This window comes from Panthera pardus, unplaced genomic scaffold, assembly GCF_024362965.1.
Source record: "Panthera pardus isolate Hobbes unplaced genomic scaffold, ASM2436296v1 HiC_scaffold_24, whole genome shotgun sequence".
NCBI classification, from domain to species: domain Eukaryota; kingdom Metazoa; phylum Chordata; class Mammalia; order Carnivora; family Felidae; genus Panthera; species Panthera pardus.
In genome coordinates this window covers 101,067,604-101,078,536 of record NW_026526810.1, presented here as the reverse complement: position 1 = coordinate 101,078,536, position 10,933 = coordinate 101,067,604, and the positions used below count along the sequence as shown (strand labels likewise).

The following is a 10,933-nucleotide window of genomic DNA, read 5'->3' as shown; positions in this document are numbered from 1 at the left end:
TGAGACATGAGTGTGAGAACCAAGGAGCCAAATCATGGATATTTCATCTCTAGAAATTTTATTTGGGTCTTTATTTTTGCATGTCATTCAACCACGTTTGTGGTTTTCTCTACATTCTTGAACATAGGAGATATAGTTATAATAACTGTTTTAATGTTCTCTGTTCTAACAGTTATAAAATTTATTTTTGTTTCTCTTACAAATACATATTACTTTTTATGGTTTCCAATTCCCTGCCAAAATTTAACTTTGCTTTTATCTACATGTACATAGTAAGGGTACTTGTTTTACAATCTATGATAACTCCAATATCTTTAATTGGGATGGTTAACTTTATGTGTCAACTTGACTGGATTAAGGGATGTCTAGATAGCTGGTAAAACATTATTCCTAGGTATGTCTGCAAGGGTGTTCCTGGAAGAGATGAGCATTTGAATTACTCATCAAACAAAGCAGATGGCCCTCCCCAATGTGGGTAAGCATCATCCAATCTGTTGAGGACCCAAATAGAACAAAAAGGTGGAGGAAGGGCGAATCCGCTCTCTCTGCTTAAGCTGAGACATCCATCTCCTCCTGCCCTAGGACATGGGCGCTCCTGGTTCGTGGGCTTTCAGAGTCAGATCTGGACTTAACACTGTCAGCTTCCTATTCTGAGGCCTTCAGACTTGAACTGAATTATACCACTGGCTTTCTTCGTTTTCCAGCTTGTGGACACGAGATGGTAAGACTTCCTGGCCTCCATAACCACGTGAGCCACTTCCTATAATAAATATCCTCTTGTATATAAGAGGATAAAGCCAATTGGGCATGTATATATATATATATCCTTTTGGTCCTCTTTCTTTGGAAGACCTTAATACATTAATCTCTTTATTTCTGTTGTCTTATATGTCTTTCTCATGTTGTCTCGTCTCTTTCATGTGCCTAGTTATTTTTAAGTAGTCATTGGATGCTGTATTTGAAAAAAAATATTTATAGAAATAATTTGAGTTCTAAGATGGTAATATTTGCCTGCAAGGAATATTTTTCATTTGCTTCAGTCTTATGCTTGATGCTTGGGACCACTAGCAGTCCAGGACCATCTTAATACAAATTCAAGTTTTAAGATTTTCTATCACTTGGATGATGTGAAGCTTGGCTGCATACTATTATAAGGCTTGTTTATTCCCATTCCACTCTTACAGACTAGCTTCTTCAAAACCCCACAAAAGACATTTATTAAAATCTACACTCACTGGTGATTCCCAGATACCGGATTTTTATCTCCCTATACCTTTGAAGTCACCAGAAGCACATCTTGGTGTTTCAGCTGTCTCTTATGCATGCACAATTGACCCAGGGAAAAGCTGTCCAGGTACTTTATTTTTTGTTTTGTTTTGTTTTGTTTTTTTACTTCTCTAGGTCCTCAGCCTCTGGTCTGGCCATGTAAGCATTTTGATGTATTTTGGAAAATGCTTTAATTTTTTCCCCAAAAATGTATGTTTTCACTGCCAAGTTTGGTCAGAATTACCTAATCCAACATTAATGGAGGTGGAAGCCCCATGATACTTTAATTCTAGGGAAGAAAATCACATTAGTAACATCTGAAAGGGAAGGGAAAATGTGGTTTGACAATACGAAAGAGGTGTGTTTACTCATTTCAATTTAAAGTTGAGGGCCTATTATGGGAAAAAGAATCTATACTTAAGTGGCTTCAGAAGCTAGAACAAGGAAAACAGGCTAAAGTTCAAAAAAATAATTTTATCATGAATGATTAGACTATCACACTAGGAAATTTTGCTTTCAGAGCTAGTGAGATGTCTAAATAAACCCAATTAGCAACTAAACAACCATTTTCAAGGACTCATATATGATATAAGCTGGACCAGTTGACCTTTAGGATCCAGAATTTGTAAGATTCCAAGATTCTTTAATCCTAGTAGGAAATAGAGATGACCTCTGAGTTGTGTCTCCAGTCTAAAAAAACAGCAAATTATTTCATAATAAAGCCTCTTATTCTCAAAATTCATGAAGATAATGTTTCAGACCCACTTTTTTTGTTGTTGTACTAAGAGCACTTTATTTTTCTTTATTTTTTTTAAAGTTTTTATTTAAATTCCAGTTAGTCAACACATAGTGTAATATTAGTTTCAGGAACCACCAGTTATGCAATATCTCTTATTGAAATGTCTCACAGGCAGACATCTAGAAATGCAATGTATTTTCTCTCTGCTCTGTGAATGTTAGTTTTCATGTATGTTTGTTACAGTTCAAAACCTGGGATAATGCTCTGTAAACAGGGAATAGCTATTAGCACATCAATTAGTATTCTCTTTATAGTCCTATTGAGAAATATATTTGTTCAATTAAATTTCTTTCCCTGAGAACTCCAATTTTCATGTTGAGAAAGAGACCCTGTTACAATTGCAAACTACAATTCATACAAAGGCACATTTTCACACACTTTTTATATTTAAGTACTCTTTTAAGTAGAAGCACAAATGCCTATAAGGAATGAAAAAAACCTTAAATCAGGCTAAGAAGTGATTCTTTGGGTTGGCAATTCGAATATAAAAATACCCAAGTTAAGAAATTTTCTAAGAGCTACTATTCAATGTGTAAGTGCTTAAAAGAAAATCATTTTATTTTCAAGTCCATACAAGCCAGAACTTATTCTGAATTGTTATGATTCCTCCAAAGCCTGTTATCAGAAATAGGGAAAGTTTTTTTTTTTATTTCCTAAGTTAGAACATTCATGATGAAATATTATGTCTTGCAGTTATCTTAATGGGCAAGGTCATCTGGAGAAAATTCTGATATCTTTATTTAATCTGTGCTTCTGTTGACATATATGTTAACTTCACATCACTCTATACTTTAAAAAAAAAAAGCTGCTGAGAACTTATTTCCCTTGGATGCGTTTACGTAGCTAATCAGAAAGGAAAGTTTCAGGTTGTCATTCAGCTTTCCACAAAGGTACAAGAATTTGTGTAGCACGTTCTTCTAAATAAAGTGTTACCAGCTTGACTGGTAATGAATTTCTAGTTCTCCCCAGTTCTGTTGCTGAGATGCTTCTCAATAGCAGACTGCAAAACACATCAGTGCTCAATCATCATTTCCTTTCTGTTTCATTCTTTTTCTTTTCTAACGTCAGATACCTCCAAAGTGTATGGATATGGCTTTGCCCTTGTCCAACAAGAAGTAAATTGTCAGGATGGCTGACTGTAACTGTCGTGGCTAAAAACACAAAGGTTAGTAGCTATTACAATAAACAATGGAAGTAGGTGGAGATGATAGATACAAGGAAAATATTTTTAGGCATTGCAAACACACTAAAGTCCTTATAGCCAAGGACTTTCTAAGAAAGGAAGACAGTAACAACAAAATAGATATCATTTGTTATCTATTTAGTATTATATTTTGTGTTAAGCATTCTACTAGGTACTTAAAAACTCTTTTAATCTTTGGAACAATTTTTCAAATTGGAAGATTATATTATGATTCAATAGAGAATAAAACTGAAGTCTAGGAAGATTAAATGATATTGCCAATCATACAACCAGATGGCGATAGGGCAGTTGCCTGGGCCCACAATACCATCCATCAACTCCTCCTGCAACTTCTCCTCATATTTAATTCTACCCAAGTACCAGTGAAATAGGATAGACAGAATAAAATCTGGAAATCTAACCTTCAGCAATAAGTAAAACCGCATGAAACTAATTTATCAGCTATTGAGTGCTACAGAGATCATAATAAGACTTCTTGAAGGCATATACTTAATAAGAAACAGAGTATAAGAGAAGTAGACTCACTACATAGAAGAAACTGAGAGCAACCTCTAATTCATTGTATTTTAAGAATCTTCCTCCCATAGGCCTCTACTTTCTACCTTCCTACGGCGAAATTAGTCAACTTTAGACTTCCTCCTTAGGCCTAGAGAGAATTCTCCATCTTATGAATCTTGTGGAAGGCACAGCCTGCTTCTCACCACAGAAGCTGCAAACAGTACATACTCTGCCAACCCTCCTTCAGCTAGTTAGGATCAGATATTGGAACATTCTGATATAATTTTATTTTTTACAGCTTTGATACATAATTGAAGATGACACTGTGTAAGTTTAAGGTGTACAACATGATTTCATACATGTATATATTATGAAATGATTACCGTAAGGTTAATACTTCTATCACTTCACATAATTCCCTTTTTTCATATGTAGTGAGAACATTTATCTTTAGTAACTTACAAGTATATAATACAGTATTGGCTATAGTCACCATGTTGTACATTAGGTCCCCATAATTTATCTTATAGTTGGAAGTGTGTACCCTTTGACCAATATGTCTCCATTTCCCTCACCCCTCAACCCTGGCAACCACCATTCTACTTTTTCTATGAGTTTAGCTTTTTTAAGATTACGTATATAAGTGAGATCATACAATATTTGTCCTTCTCCATCTGGCTTATTTCACCTAGCATAAGGCCCTCATGGTCCATTGATGTTGTCACAAATGGCAGGATTTCCTTTTTTTCTCATGGCTATGAATAGTATCCCATTGTATGTGTGTGTGTGTGTGTGTGTGTGTGTGTATGTATGTGTATATATATATATATATATATATATATATATATATATATATATATATTTGTATACATATGTATCTCACATCTTCTTTATCCATTAATCCATTGAGTAACGAAGTTGTTTCCATACCTTGGCTATTGTGAATAATGCTACAATGAACATCATAGTGCAGTTATCATTCTGAGATCCCAGTTGTATTTTCTTTGCATATATACACAAGAGTGGAATTGCTGGATCATATGGTAGTTCTTTTTTTAAGTTTTTGAGGAACCTCTATACTGTTTCCCACAGTGGCTCTACCAATTTACATTCCTACCAACAGTACACAGGATTCTCCTTTCTCTACATCTTTGCCAACACATTATCTCCTGTCTTTTTGATGATGGCCATTCTAATAGATGTAAGGTTTTGATTTACATTTTCCTAATGAAAAAGATTGATCACCTTTTCATGTGCCTGTTGGCCATTTGTATGAGCTGTGTGTATTCTCTGGAAAAATGTCTACTCAAGCCTTCTGCCCACTTTTTAGTCATTTTTCTTTTTGCATGCAGTTATATTTGTTCCTTATATTTTTTGGATATTAACCCCTTATCAGACAGGTGGTTTGCAAATATTTTCTCCCATTCTATAGACTACCTTTCCATTTTGTTGATTGTTTCTTTCACTGTGCAGGTGTTTTTTTGTTTGTTTGTTTGTTTAGTTTGATATAATTCCATTTATCTTTTACTTTTAAGGCTTATGCTTTTAGTGTCAGACACTAAACAAATCATCACCAAGACCAATGTAAAGGAGATTTGTTCCTGTTTTATTGTAGGAATTTTAGTCTCGGGTTTTATGTTTAAATTTTTAATCTATTTAATATTTGCAAGTGGTATAAGGTATGAGTCAAATTTCATTCTTCTGCATGTGGATATCCAGTTTTCCTAACACCATTTATTGAAAAACTAATCTTTCCCTCTGGCATATTGTTGGCTGTCTTGTCGAACAGTGGTAGATTGTATATGTGAGGGTTTATTTCTGGGCTCTCAATTCTATTCCATTGGGCTGTATGTATTTTTATGCCAATATCACTGTTTATATTAATACAGCTTTGTAATACAGTGTGAAATCAGGAAGTGTGATACCTCTAGCTTTATTCTTCCTGAGAACTGCTTTCACTATTCAGGGTCTTTTGTGTCTTAACATGAATTTCAGGATTGCTGTTTTCTATTTCTATAAAAATTATTTGGGTAGTATGGATATTTTAAATATATTAACCCTTCTGATCCATGAACACAGTATAGCTTTCCACCTATTTGTGCCTTCCTCAATTTCTTTCATCAAAGTCTTATAGTCTTCAGAGTACACTGATGGAATTTTAAATATAAAATTATGACCCAGAGAAACAGTAATAGTGGAGAATTATTTTCTGTTGTGGCTGGGTAAAGACATCCAATCGCTGGGGCGGCAACAGAAGCAATGTCTGCAGTAACTTTAGTGAAAGTAGTGCAAGGGGTGGCAACCAGTGATCTGTGTGAGAATAGCAGTGGCCTCATTGGACCACTTTTCTGTTATATAGCCTTGGTAGAAGTTGTGACTGCTGCCCAGTTTTCTGAGCCTTGTTCCTAATGATCTCGTAAGCCACCTAATATTCTAGAAATAAATTCCTTTTGGTTTAAATCAACTTTATTTATACTGCCAGGAATAAACCATCCTAACTTTCTTACCATCAGCCTTTCAAGCATGTCAAATTCTTACTATGAGATTTAGTTTGTATTTCATTACCTCAAAAGCTCCTGATTGCCAAATGATGCCTTGATTAAAAGTGGCAACCATACCTAATTATATCCATGAAAATGTTAACATATTAAATTCTCTAAAAGAAATCAAGCAGGGCAGGAGTGGGATAAGAGCTGAATGGAATTGGAGTATTGTCTGAGGAAAAAAGACTAAGGTGGCTTGTCCAAGAAGGGAGAGAGAAGCATAAGTCCTACATTTTAGCCATAGTTCACATTCTATGGCAGAACTGAGTCTTTATATTGCAAGTCCTCAATTCTGAAATGATATACTCCCACCATAAATGTAGGAACCATCGATATCAATGTCATCACAATTTCTTGATTTTTGTTAAGTAACTCCCCAAATAATCAAGTTATTTAATGGTCAGTGATTTTTGAGGAGATAATATTATTACCCCAATTTTACAGATAAAGAAACTAAAGCTTAGAAAGGTCAAAACTTGTACAAGGTAGTCAGTAAAGAGCAAAGCTTGTATTTGACCCAGGGAGTAATAACTATTACAACTTTATTGCTTTTCCTAAATGTAGAAAAGATGATAGGATGATCTTTTCAATAAATAACAGGGAACTTCCTCTCCAGAAATCCTACACTGGGGTCTTCCCATTTTCCAAAGACAAGGTTAGAAACAGCCTTACAATTCTTCCTGGCCTCTCAAAACCTGATCCCACTGGTCCATTTCTTCCCTTACACATCCACTTCCTCTTCTTTCTATTTGCTTTCACTCTCATCTCACCATACTTACTTTTCTTAGCTACAGTCTGCCAAGACAAAAGATAATATTCTACAAGGTCTAATTCAAGTATCCTAACTTTTGGTGAAGCCAGGTTCCTCATAAATGTTTAATAATCTCTTCATCTGCTTGTTTGTATGTGGTATAAAACACACACACACACACACACACACACACACACACACACACACAATATACAGGCATGTTTAGCACACAGCAATATATTCAGATAACTGACCTGCATTTGATTTTGTGCCAACTAGATTTTATCACTTTTGCAACTACTTTTAAGTAATTATATACTCTAAGGAAGTTGCAGAGAATATGCAAGAAGGTCCAATACACCCTTCACTCAGCCTCCCTCAACATCTTGCATAACTATAGTGTAATATCAAGGTAGATAACCAATATTGGTAAAAGCTATGCCCTGAAAGGATCCTGTGGGTTCATATCCATCTATGGGAGAAAGAGTTCCAATTTGCAATGGTTGTTGGAGAACTGGCTCCTGTAAGAAAATGCCAGGATGCAGTGGTCACAGTTGACTCATGGACTATAGCATTGAAGTGCTTTGAGAAAATACCCTGATACATATGTATCGCATTACTATGGCAGTGAGTATGAACCATAGATCAGGGAATTCACATTGTAAACAAATTGCACTTGAATTGAAACTCAGGATACATGAGATATGGTCATTAACCACCAAATATTACTGAAAACTATCGCTCAGTACCCAAAGAAGGGTTCTATAGAAAATAAAGAAAAGAAAGAAGTCATGTTGTGGTGAGAAGTATATTGACTTTGGAATCAGAGTAGGGTTTGAACCCTGAATTTACCACTTTTTTTTTAATTTTAATTCCGGTATAGTTAACAGGTGGTGTTATATTAGTTTCAAGTGTAGAACACAGTGACTCAACAATTCTATACATTACTCAGTGCTAATCATGAGGTGTATACTTTCGTCACCACCGCCCATTTCACCTATCTCCCCCACTCCCTCCCCTATGGTAACCATCAGTTTGTTCTCTATAGTTAAGATTTTGTTTTGTGTTTTGGCTTCCCAACCCCCACGTTGTTCATTTGCTTGTTTTTTTTAATTACACATATGAGTGAAATCATAGGGTATTTGCCTTTATCTGACTGATTTTTCTTAGCATCTTACTTTCTAGTTCCATCCTTGTCATTGCAAATGGCAAGATTTCATCCTTGTTTATAGCTACATAATATTCCAATGTACATATATACTCCATCTTCTTTATCATTTATCTATCGATGGACACTGGGATGCTTCCATAGTTTAGCTATTGTAAATAATGTTGCTATAAACTTAGGGGTGCATGAATAATGTTGAATTAGTGTTTTCTGTATTTTTTGTGAAAATACCCACTGGTGTGATTACTGAATCATAGGGTGGTTCTATTTTAACATTTTGAGGGTCCTCCATACTGTTTTCCACACTTTCTGCACCAGTTTGCATTCCATCCAAAGTGCACAGGGATTCCTTTTTCTCTATATTTCACCAACACCTGTTGTTTCTTCTGTCTTTGATTATAGCCATTAGGACAGGTGTGAGGTAGTATCTCACTGTAGTTTTGATTTTCAGTTCCTTGATGAGTGAGGTAAAGAATCATTTCATGCGTCTGTTGGCCATCTGTATGTCTTCTTTGGAGAAATGTCTGTTTGTGTCTTCTGCCCCATTTTAAATGGATTACTTGTTTTCGAGTGTTGTATCAGTTCTTTATATATTTTGGACACTAACCCTTTATTAAATAGATATGTCATTTGCAAATATCTTCTCCCATTCCAAAGATTGCCTTTTAGTTTTGTTGAATGTTTCCTTCATTGTGTAAAAAGTTTTTACTTTGATGTGGTCCCAAAAGTTTATTTTTGCTTTTATTTCCCTTGCCTCAGAAGACATATGTAGAAATATATTGCTATGGCTGATATCTCAGGAGTTACTGCCTGTGCTCTCTTCTAGGATTTTTATGGTGTTAGGTCTCACATTTAGGTCTTCATTCATTTTGAATTTATTTTTGTGTATGGTTTAAGAAAGTGGTCCAGTTTTCCCAACGCCATTTGTTGAAGAGACTGTCTTTTTCCCATTGCATACTCTTTCCTCCTTTATCAAAGATTAACTGAACATGTAAGTATCATTCTAGTTCTATGAAAATGCTGTTGATATTTTGATAGGGATTGCATCAAATCTGTAGATTTCTTTGAATAGTTTCGACATTTTAACATTTGTTCTTCCAATCCATGAGCATGGAATGTCTTTCCATTTCTTTGGTCTTCCACAATATCTTTCATCAATATTTTATTTTATTTTATTTTATTTTATTTTATTTTATTTTATTTTATTTTATATTTTATTTTATTTTAATTTTATTTTTAACATTTTATTTATTTTTGAGACAGGGAGAGACAGAGCATGAACAGGGGAGGGTCAGAGAGAGGGAGACACAGAATCCGAAACAGGCTCCAGGCTCTGAACTGTCAGCACAGAGCCTGATGCAGGGCTCGAACTCACGGACCGTGAGATCATGACCTGAGTGGAAGTCGGCCGCTTAACCGACTGAGCCACCCAGGCACCCCTCATCAATATTTTATAGTTTTTACAGTATAGGTCTTTCACCTCTTTGGTTAAGTGTATTCCTAGGTATTTTATTATTTTTGGTGCAACTGTAAATGGGATTTTCTTAGTTTCTCTTTCGGCTGCTTCTTTATTAGTACATAGAAATGCAACAGATTTCTGCAAATTGATTTTATCTGTTGGATAGAACAGGGAAGTTTTCAGCTATTATTTCTTGAAAAATATTTTCTGCCCCCTTTCTTTTGCTTCTTCTGGAATACATATAACGGAAATGTTATTATACTTGATGAAATCACAGAATTCCCTAAGTCTATTCTGATTTTGCATTTTTTTTTTCTCATCTGCTCAGCTTGATTACTTTCCATTATTCTGTCTTCCAGGTCACTAATTCATTCCTCTGCTTCCTCTAGCCTGCTCTTTATCCCAATAAGTATATTTTTAATTTTATTTATTTTGTTCTTCATCTCTGGTTCTCTTTTATGTCTTTGTTAAGGATCTCACTGATGTCCTCCACTCTTTTCTCAACTCCACTATCTTCATGATCATTACTTTACATTCTCTATCAAGAATATTACTTACATCCATTTCACTTACGTCTGTTGCTGTGATTTTGTACTGTTCTTTCATTTGGTACATATTTCCCTGTGTCCTCATTTTGTCTAACTTTGTCTGTGTCTGTGTACCACTTACTTTTAACTGTGACACTGGACAAGGTATCTAACCTCTCTGAGCCTCAGTTCTCTTACGTACACAACAGGGCTGTTAATGATCATCCTATAGAATACTTTAAAGATGACATTCAAGAATGAACAAAATGTGTCCATTATTTAGTAAGGTCTTAGGAAATGTGGGCTTGAATTTTTTACTCCATACAAAGTATACATAAAAGCTATAGACTCACTCTCAAGAAACTTTCAGTCTGTCTGGAAAGAGAGGCAATATCATTTAGAGATTATCAGGAGATGAAGCCAAGTGTTAAATGGAATTATATTTTCCCTACCTAACACTTGAAAATCACCAATCACATTTTTAAATGTTTGCCTTGTTTTTTTCAATCAGTGCTTATTTTTTCCATATAGTATAAAAAGTATTAAACACATTTATTATCCCAGAGCTAGATGTCAAAATTCAGTCTTAATTTGGCAAGCATTCCAGAGGACTTAGGTTCTCCTTTCAGCTGAAGTACTCGTACCAGTTCCCCTGTCAGAAATGTTTCTTTTGAAATTCTTATGTATTTGATTGTTCATAATGTTTCTCATTGTAAAA

At 34.9% G+C, this 10,933-nt stretch overlaps 1 long non-coding RNA gene across 1 annotated transcript in view; it reads left to right on the top strand.

Annotated features, from left to right (window-relative positions):
- The first annotated feature begins 437 nt into the window (after positions 1-437).
- The window catches only part of LOC128773018 (uncharacterized), a 31,911-nt gene continuing 21,415 nt past the window's right edge, over positions 438-10,933 (top strand). Inside the window, exon 1 of the long non-coding RNA XR_008417220.1 lies at positions 438-721. This is a non-coding gene — a long non-coding RNA (uncharacterized LOC128773018). The remainder of the gene's footprint in view (positions 722-10,933) is intronic.